Source organism: Mytilus galloprovincialis, chromosome 10 (assembly GCF_965363235.1).
Source record: "Mytilus galloprovincialis chromosome 10, xbMytGall1.hap1.1, whole genome shotgun sequence".
Taxonomy (NCBI): Eukaryota; Metazoa; Mollusca; class Bivalvia; order Mytilida; family Mytilidae; genus Mytilus; species Mytilus galloprovincialis.
The window spans coordinates 84,733,913-84,744,528 of record NC_134847.1 but is presented as its reverse complement, the minus strand read 5'-3'; the positions used below and the strand labels follow the sequence as shown (position 1 = coordinate 84,744,528).

General features: G+C 31.7%; 1 long non-coding RNA gene across 1 annotated transcript; it reads left to right on the top strand.

Annotated features, from left to right (window-relative positions):
- The first annotated feature begins 1,705 nt into the window (after positions 1-1,705).
- Positions 1,706-6,857, top strand: LOC143049410 (uncharacterized). Its single transcript, XR_012970223.1, has 3 exons — positions 1,706-2,033; positions 3,723-3,987; positions 6,492-6,857. It is a non-coding gene; the product is annotated as an uncharacterized LOC143049410 (long non-coding RNA).
- The last annotated feature ends 3,759 nt before the right edge of the window (positions 6,858-10,616 follow it).

The following is a 10,616-nucleotide window of genomic DNA, read 5'->3' as shown; positions in this document are numbered from 1 at the left end:
TGACAGGGTGACAACTACGTGTATCCACCAGATATAAAAGTACGACTATGTTGATATATGTTAGTCATCGACCGTCTGGCCTAAAAGGAGTATTATATATTTTGTTTAACAAATACTTTATTGACCGTACTATTCATACGACTTAAAAACTGTCTACTGATTGGCTGTTCAATATAGTAAATTTGATAAAGTTTTGAAATTGCATTTAACCTTTTTAGCTCACCTGGCCCGAAGGGCCAAGTGAGCTTTTCCAATCACTTTGCGACCGGCGTCCGGCGTCGTCCGTCGTCGTTAACTTTTACAAAAATCTTCTCCTCTGAAACTACTGGGCCAAATTAAACCAAACTTGACCACAATCATCATTGGAGTATCTAGTTTATAAAAATGTGTCCGGTGACCCGGCCAACCGACCAAGATGGCCCCATGGCCAAAAATAGAACATAGGGGTAAAATGCAGTTTTTGGCTTATAACTCAAAAACCAAAGCATTTAGAGCAAATCTGAAATGGAAGTAAAATTGTTTATCAGGTCAAGATGTATCTGCCTTGAAATATTCAGATGAATCGGACAACCCGTTGTTGGGTTGCTGTCCCTAAATTGGTAATTTTAAGGAAATTTTAATGTTTTTGGTTATTATCTTGAATATTATTATAGATAAACTGTAAACAGCAATAATGTTCAGCAAAGTAAGATTTACAAATAAGTCAACATGACTGAAATGGTCAGTTGACCTCTTTAGGAGTTATTGCCCTTTATAGTCAATTTTTAACCATTTTTCGTAAATCTTAGTGATCTTTTACAAAAATCTTCTCTGAAACTACTGGGCCAAATTAATCCAAACTTGGCCACAATCATCTTTGGGGTATCTAGTTAAAAAATGTGTGGCGTGACTCTGCCAACAACCAAGATGGCCGCCATGGCTAAAAAAAGAACATAGAGGTAAAATGTAGATTTTGGCTTATAACTCTAAAACCGAAGCATTTAGAGCAAATCTAACATGGGGGTAAAATAATCTATTAGGTCGGGACCTATCTGTCCTGAAATTTTCAGACAAATCGGACAACCCGTTGTTGGGTTGCTGCTCCTGAATTAGTAATTTTAAGGAAATTTTGCAGTTTTTGCTTATTATCTTGAATATTATTATAGATAGAGATAAACTGTAAACAGCCATAATGTTCAGCAAAATAAGATCTTCAAATAAGTCAACATGACCAAAATTGTCAGTTGACCCTTTAAGGAGTTATTGCCCTTTATAGTCATTTTTTTAACAATTTTCATAAATTTTTAGAATACATTTTCCACTGCAATTACTGGGCCAATTTCATTATAGATAGATATAATTGTAGCAAGAAGAATATCCAGTAAAGTAAGATCTACAAACACATCATGCAAAACACAATTTTGTCATGAATTTATCTGTGTCCATTGTTTAATATGCACATAGACCAAGGTGAGCGACACAGGCTCTTGAGAGCCTCTAGTTTAATATATTTTGGCTATTAATTTTTGGTATTTTTGTCATAAAGCTCTTCAACGGTTTCGATACTTATACATCTTCGGATTTCAAATGTTTGGCTTTGAGCGTTCCTGATGAAAGAAAATCCAGAAAAGCGCTTCGGACGCATAGAATTATTAAACGTGTTGTTTTCATTTTTTTTTTAATAATTATTTAAAAATGACTACGATAAACGATTCTTCATATATTATACAATTTTTTGTCAAGTAGGCTGACAAAAAAATTTCTTTTACTGTACATACTTAATTACTATGTTATGGTGGTGGACAACTATGAAAGAGACGTCTCTTGATATTTATACTATATCGTATCTAATTTATTTGAAGACAGAAGAATCTCATAAAGAAGATGACGGTGACTTTGTTGGAAGATGTCATGGTGAATCTCTGTCAAAATTTATAGCCAGAGTTATCGCTCCAAATACACAATACTTTCAAACATGTAGGAGAACCACAGACAACGTGGCTGATTTGATGAAAAGTAAGATGGTACCCTACAAAGTAGGCAAAACTACCAAGGTAGGCATTGAGTGTTACTTATTGTTTCTATAATATATAGTCACCTTTTTATTGTTTTAAAGACTACATTTTGGCCTTAAGACGCCTTTAGATGTTTTTTATTCATACAGTTAAAATGACAGCTGGTTTAAATAAGCGTTACAAAACAAGTGACGGACAAAATCAGACACTTATCAAAATAAACGCAAAGTCGCAATGCTACCTCGACGTGCTCAACTATTTTGACTGACAAGCGTGATGTGAATGCTAAGAGAGATATAATGACTGGTACGTGAGATGGCATAATGCTTCATGAGATTATTTAAATGCTGAGAGAGATATAATGACTGGTACGTGAGATGGCATACATGCTTCATGAGATTATTTAAATGCTGAAAGAGAAGTATTATATGAATGCGAAGAACGATAATATGAATGCTTATAGAGGTTGTAGGAACAATTAAAAAGGGCATGTTTACCAAGAGAGATGTCATAAATATCAAGAAAGATGGAATAAATGTAAAAAGTGGTGATGTGAATAACAGGATAAAAAAAATTGGAAAAAGAAAGGAAATGGTAAATTCGTCAAAGAAACAAGATCCCGACCAAAAATCCATAAAACAGCCCTTGGCCACCAATGAATCTTAAACGTAACTCAAATTAACTCCGAAACATAGAAATGAACTAAAATTTAAAAAGACACCAACAAGACTAACAAAGACTAGAGGTGTTTAACCTGTGACAGGTCAAAAATCAATGTGGAATACTTAGAGAGCTGATATCAGACAAGAAATATTAAAGAGGTGACATTAATGACAGAAATATAGTATGAATGATAGTAATGAGTTAAGAGATACGAATGCAAAGAGATATGATATCAATTACGACAGATATGATACGACTGCCAAATGAGATGGTAAAATGATAAGAAAGGTGATATAAATGCTAAAGAGATATATCATACCAAAGCTTGGATGCATACTATGAATACGTTAATATGAATGTTAAGAGAGTTTTTTGAAGCAAAAAGAAGGCTATGAATACTGATAGACTTGGTTTGAATGCTTATAGAGGTGGTTTGAAAATTTAGAGAAATGCATATAAGCTAATAGAGGTATTACGAATGCTAAAAAGTAAAAACACAAAAATACTGAACTCCGAAAGTATATACAAAGGTTGAGATAGGTGAACGTAGGTTTAGAGAGCTAGAAGTAGTATCAATTCGAATATATATTAAATCAACGCTAAAAGAGGTGAAATGAATGCTACAAGAGATGAAATGAATGCGACAAGAGATGAAATGAATGCGACAAGAGATAAAATGAATAATAAGTGAGGTGAAATGACCACTATTAGAGGTAATATGGTTGATAAGATAGTGAATTGAATGACAGGTGAATCGATTGTTTAAATAGGGGGTATGTATGCTAAGAGATGGAGTCTAGGTGAAGAAAGGGGCATACATGCTGAAAGAGGTACATCATGCTACGAGTGTGGTTGTAAATGCTAAAATAGATTGTATGACTGTTAAGAGGGGTGTTTTAAATGTCAACTAGATAACGCAGATATACCAAATCAAACTACAAATATCTCAACAGAGGAGTAACAGCAGCCATTGTATTAGATTAAAGACTATTCATGACATAGTAATTCAATGTTGTAAAATTTTTCTAAATATGAACATAACAAGTTTATCATAATTCCAAACAGGGTGGATCTCTTGGGAAAGGTACAGCAGTTAAACAGATGGCCGACGCAGACCTACTATTTAACTAAGGAGGTATTGGTTCAGTAAAAGAACTTAGTGTCAAATTACCAGAAATTCTCGAAACATTACAATCAGCTTTAGACCGCTTCGGATTCAACATAACGTCTATTAAGAGAACTACATATACCATACAGTTCAAAATTTCAATTGATGGAGTTTTTCAAGAGGTTGATCCTTTACCAATAATAGATCTAGGAATAAAGCATCGTAAGTTTTAAACAATCATTCATAGATAAACTAATATCATATATACTTCTATACATTATATACAATATAGATATATGAAGATGTGGTGTGAGTGCCAATGAGATAACTCTCCGTCCAAATAACAATTTATTAAAGTAAACTATTATAGGTCAATGTACGGCCTTCAACACGGAGCCTTTACTCCCACCGAACAACAAGCTATAAAGGGCCCCAAAATTACTAATGTAAAACCATTCAAACGGGAAAACCAACGGTCTAATCTATATAAAAACGAGAAACGAAAAACACATATAAATTACATAAACACACGACAACGATTTTTACTTTTATTTTTTTTTTTCTATTTTCACGTGAATTTTTCAAAAGTGAAATCTGTTATTGGATAATTTAAATACTGCATCAAGACAAGAGAGGTAAATGATTCTGAAATATAAAACCATGCTTTTAGTGTAACGTGCTATTTGGATTATTGGTGTATTTTATCAATCGTTGAATAACACCAGACTCAATATCAATCAACGTACAATTTTCAATAATATGTAATCGTCTTAGGTATATATTCATAACACTAAATCTTAATATATCTGCAGAAGATGAAGATTTGCCAATATCACCAACACACAAACATGCACAGACAAATAATGCAATTCTGCACTTCCTGTTTATATTATTGAAAAAAAATATATATTATATATTAACAGAAGAACTTATTTTAGAATGTTCTTAAATCGTACGGAGCGGAACTATTAGTAATTAAAGCTTATGAGGACCTGGGATCTCCCTCTTCAATCCGGGAAGAGGATCTAACTATCAACGTGTTTGAGAAACTCACAGATCTTAAATCTCTGAAGGTGTCATGGAGTAAATATTTTGATCCTAAAAATTTTAATGTTGAATAAGTTTTCATTTTTTACCGGTTCAGTATCATATGATTTGTTTTTGTGTGTGATTATTTATATTCAACTGTAAAAATACTTACAGAGTTCATCCCTATTTTGTTGGTCAATCTTTTTCATGGCGTGATTTTCGTAGTTCAAGTGATTGCGTGTTTTCTTCTTTTGATTAAAACTTCTGGAGAACTTCTGGATAATTTTAAATCTCGGTCGTTCTCTGAAATTTATTATAACATAAATGATTTTTTAACCCTGCATACCTCCATTCCCCATGTTGAATTATAATTGTTTTGAATATACATTAAACAACAAAATTTCTTCCTATGTGATGTTTACATTTTCTTAAGCCAAACACGCGGGACAATGAATGTGTTTTTTAATTCGATAGATGCGTTTTGTGCTTTTTTGTAACGGTTTGTTTGTTTTGAGATGGTAACACAGTGATGACTGCTGTGACCATATTTTTGACTATTTTACCGATTATGTCTGGGTTTTTTCATGCATTGTTGTAAATATAACGTAATGCGACTGTCATACAAGTGAGAGTTTAAGCGCTATAAAACCAGGTTCAGTCCACCCTTTTCTACATTTCAAAATGCCTGTACCAAGTCAGGAATATGACAGTTCATTCTTTTGATGTGTTTTATCAATTAATGTTGCCATTTGATAAGGGACTTTCCGTTTTCAATTTTCCTCTGAGTTCAGTATTTTTGTGATTTTACTTTTTTTTTGTATTTCTCTTTTGATATATATTTTTTTTAAGATTAATTTTCTGCGTGATCCTCTCTAAATATAGAAGATGTGGTATGAGTGCCATTGAGACAACTCTCCATCCAAGGGCCAATTTGTAAAAAGTAACCATTTTTTCAAAGTACAGCCTTCAACACGGAGTCTTGGCTCAAACAGAACATCATACCACTCAATAACAAGTGTAAGACAATTCAAATTGAGAAATCGACGATCTAACCTTTATACAAAACGACAAGACACACTTATATCAACAAACGTCAACCATTGAACGACATGTTCCTGACTAATGACATTTTTGTTATTTCTTTTAAACGATTGGTCACACTTTTCGTATATAAATTTTATTGCGTATAGGTTTAGTTTATTGCTCGTTACAGAATAACAAAAGAAAAAAAAACATTCACGGCATCTCTATCCAGATATATTCGTTACTGACGTTCACAGGCGTTTGAGGTGTGGATCAAAGTCTTTGTAATGTGATTTAACAATATTATGTATTTTAACTTATATTGTTAAATCGCATTGAAAAGACTTTGAACTCCTTAAATAAGAAAAACTAAGTTAATATTAGTTCAAATATGAAAACAAATATTTGTTGACGTTCACAATTATTGCGTTAACTTAGATAGATATTTTTTTGTGTATTTCTTACGTTCTCAAGACATCACTATGCGGTATGAGCTTTGCTCATTGTTGAAGGCCGTACGGTGACCTATAGTTGTTAATGTCTGTGTTATTTTGGTCTTTTGTGGATAGTTGTCTCTTTGGCAATCATACCACATCTTCTTTTTTATATTATTCAACTGCAATTATACATGTACAGGGAGTTTTTCAGACTTTATTTTCTGTCATGTATTCCAGGCCTGCACCATATATATTGGATTCCGCCTTTCCCTTCCACAATCTTATTCGCCAAAAGTCAGGAGGGATTGATGACAAATACGTCCATCTTGAGAGAGATGCAAAGAAGATGCTAAAAGAATTAAAGGACCAAGATTATAGATCTAAACGTGGTGAACTTTAACCTTTCGGTAATATCATTGACGTGGTAATTGTCATTATTATGCTTTAAGTTCAAATGTTGATGTTATACATAGTTATCGTATAGCAGAAAATGTTTATGATTTATTGGTTTATTGAAAAATTGTTATATATCAACCACAAATTGTCATAAATGATGGTCAAAATATTGTTTCGTGTTGTTTGTTGTGTTGCAATTTATGTACATTTACCGGTGTGTTAAGGTTTTGTCAATAAATGAGTGTTTTCTCTGTTATGTTTATGTATTTTATTTAAGATATTTGGAAACATATGGTAGATATAATAATAGCTTCATATCTCAATGTGCAATGTTTTCTTTTTGACACAAAAAATACAAAACCATCAAATTGCAAAGATAATTCAAAACGAAAAATTCTTTTAAAAGGACATCACAAGAAAGGAAAAGAAACAACTAAAATTTGGTACAGTCATTTCCCATTGTAGACACTATTGTTTTTCTATTTCTCTATTTCGTGCAAGTTTGTTGTCTATATACATAGCATGTACGTAACATAATTGTGTTGTTTGTCCGCCTTAACCACATGCGTTCATGTGTGGTTATCAAAACAAGAGAATGTGACAAACATAAAAGTCATTGCTATCTAAACGTATGTTTATATCCTATATGAAACGTTCTTCCTTGGCTCTGTGCTTTAAAACATCGATTTAGTCTTTTATGTGCATAAACTGCTCACTATATGCAGGAATCTTTGATAATTATATATTATTATGAATACAAATATAAGGAGATGTTGTGTAATTGCTTATGTTATAGCCACTTTAAACTACAAACAATCAAACAACAACTTAGGGTCGAGAACTCATCAGCAATACATGTGTATTTGTACGCTTTTGCAGCCAACACTTTTTTTTCGTTAACAAATGTAACCATATCTCAATAATATCGGACAATCAGGATACACAAGGCTTGCTTTATTTTACCCCTTTCATAGTGAAACAGTCATCACGCCATTTATTTAAATGAACGAACAACATCAGACATCTTATTTAGTGGTTTATTTAAATGACGCTGTTCTATCTCCTATGAGTAAAACAGCAAATACAAAAGTGTAGAAACAGATTTAGCTGAATAAAATTATACCTTTCAAATCTTTAATTTTACACATAAGTATGACATGTTTATAAACAAAAGCGGACTAGTGTAATGTTAACATTTGCGTTGAATTAAATTCAGTTACAACTATATGAGTAAATATACTCAGTTAAGATAAAACACAAGTATACACCCAGAAATGATACCGCAAGCATACGACCTGGCATTATATTTTATAGGAAATATGTTCATATCAAAAAAATAAACTTTGACTCATATGAATCTTATTTTGCCATTAAATGGCAGTAATGGTTGATTTATACAGTAAGATGGAGCTTCCAACAGTTTACATTAGGAGTTTAAACTTTCTTGTATATTAATATAATGTATGTTAACATATGTTTTATTTCTCGTTTCAAGTATCTGTTTTATTTTGTTTTTTTTTAGAATTCAAGCCAATATAGGGGGATGAAATTCACTCTCATTACAACCTATACATACTCTGTGCTTTCTTGTGGTGTCCATTTGTATAATTTTATAGTTACTGTCTAACGATTTAGCGAAAAAGTATCGATGTAAAAATAAACCTGTGAAAATAAGGTTTTGTCGTACTTTTTTTTTATATCAACAAGGCCGTTAGTTTTCTCGTTTGAATTGTTTTACATTGTCTGATCGGGGACTTTTATTGCTGACTATGAGGTATGGGCTTTGCCCATTGTTGAAGGCCGTACGGTGACCTATAGTTGTTAATGTCTGTGTCATTTTGGTCTCTTGTGGACAGTTGTCTCATTGGCAATCATACCACATCTTCTTTTTTATATTTACATAGCAATACAAAACAATTTAGAACAATTATTTGATGATTTGATATCATGTCTTTTTTAAACATCAATTCCACTTCTTTTTTTTTATCTATCATCAAGTGTGTGTTTGTGCAAGTTTATATCATATTTAAATCCAATATTACTTTCTAAATATTCTACAATTCTATTAAAGTTAGTAAAGGATAATAAAGTCTGCATTACATTAATAAAAAAAAAACCAATACAGTTTTTAGTTTTAATGACAAAATCGTTTGGAGATATTGAATTGCAAAGCTGCGAAACTTATAGTTTAGAACAGATGTGAGAGGTTCAAACCTAGAATAGATTCGCTCTAAAACAAGTTCTACCTAAAAACTGATTCAGACACATCTGTCCAGAACAGATCTTTAGAGTTCTATCTGCAGAACCGTTTTGGACAGCTCCAAATTAATATAGTTATTAAGTAATGTATATTCTATTTTATTGTCGTACTGATTTCCATTATCTCTCTCAAGTTACATTTTATTTTATTTTATTTCAGTTCCTTCTTTTTCAATTATTAATCTACTTTTCCCTAATTTATCTTTATTTTTTCAAAGACATTCCAAGATATTGTTATTACTTTTCATGGTTACTTATTAACTTTTTGTTTACTACTTTCATAGTTATTATTAGAATAACAAACTGTTTTTGATATTAGAAAAGAAATATCAATGACGATCAAATCATCAAAAATAAAGGGCAAATAAAAAAATACCGAAAGATTTCGCACAATACATTTTTCCCTAGGATGGAAAATCATAAGTATTTTGAACAATGCAAAGTTTGTAAACGGTTCATTAATTGATAATACAATATTAATTCTAATGAATGTGCAGACCAAAGCGTTGACTGATTGACATCATAGGTAGTGAAAGCTCCAATAGCAGTAGCATCGAATCAGTGGTTGTAAAAATTAACTCATCAGAGATACCAGGCTTATAATGGTGTACATCAGACGCGTGTTTCGTCTACCAAAAATTTAATAAAAAAATTAAAAAAGGTTCAAAATAAAAATGTAAACAACAAACTCATTATTAGAATTTTTTTATAATAAATACGGATTTATTGAAGTTTATTTTCTTATTGCTATTATTTAGAAGTATTGATTGTCCCTCTGGTATCTTTCGCTACTCTTTTATCAAAAAATGAATCACATTTTTGATACAAAATGAATTATAAACATGTAGAAATAACAGAACTAATATAAACGACCAAGACTAATTTTGCTTCTGAATCGTGTATTTCTACAATTTGACGTACATGTACGATCCAGCTGATTGCAACTGTTCTTAATCACGACTGATGACTCTCATTAGATTATGTAATGAAAGGTTATTATTTTATTATTTTATTTGATTTTATTGAACGCTTCTCATATTTTGTCATTAATAACTTTTCTAGATACCACGGTTCTGCATCATATCATATTTGACGATCCATCTACAAAGAATGATGTTGAATCTCAACTATTGCAACAAGAACAAAATAGACGCATGTTTCTAGAGGGACATGCAATTTCATAAGTCAAAAATAGACTAACAAGCTATTGCGAATAATATGAAAATACCAACATACATACAATTATACACAACACAAGAAAGAAAACACGCGAACCACACCAAAAACTGATGTTGATTTCAGATCTCAAAGACCTGTTAGAACAGATCCATCAATAAACAGAGTCTGACAGTTATACCCTAGAACATATATATAACATTTGTGTCTGATAGGTCTAAAGAGAACTTTGAAAAAACCATTGCATCAGTAGCAGCTGACTTGAAGTTGACATCGTTTTAATGTGTTATCGTTTTAATGTGTTAACTTTTTACCGAGTACTATAGTTTCAATTTTATTTGTCTATCCGTCAGAAAGCAAAATAAAATTGTCATCAAGGTATTTAATAATCGTGTAATGATATTACATCCTCAATAATAACCTAAAAGCTTCCGCCGTGCAGTATCATAAATATAGGATTGGCAAATCTACGTCATTTTTATATGTCCAATTGATGAATGCCACTTATTAAAAACTTAGATAATAGCGTGT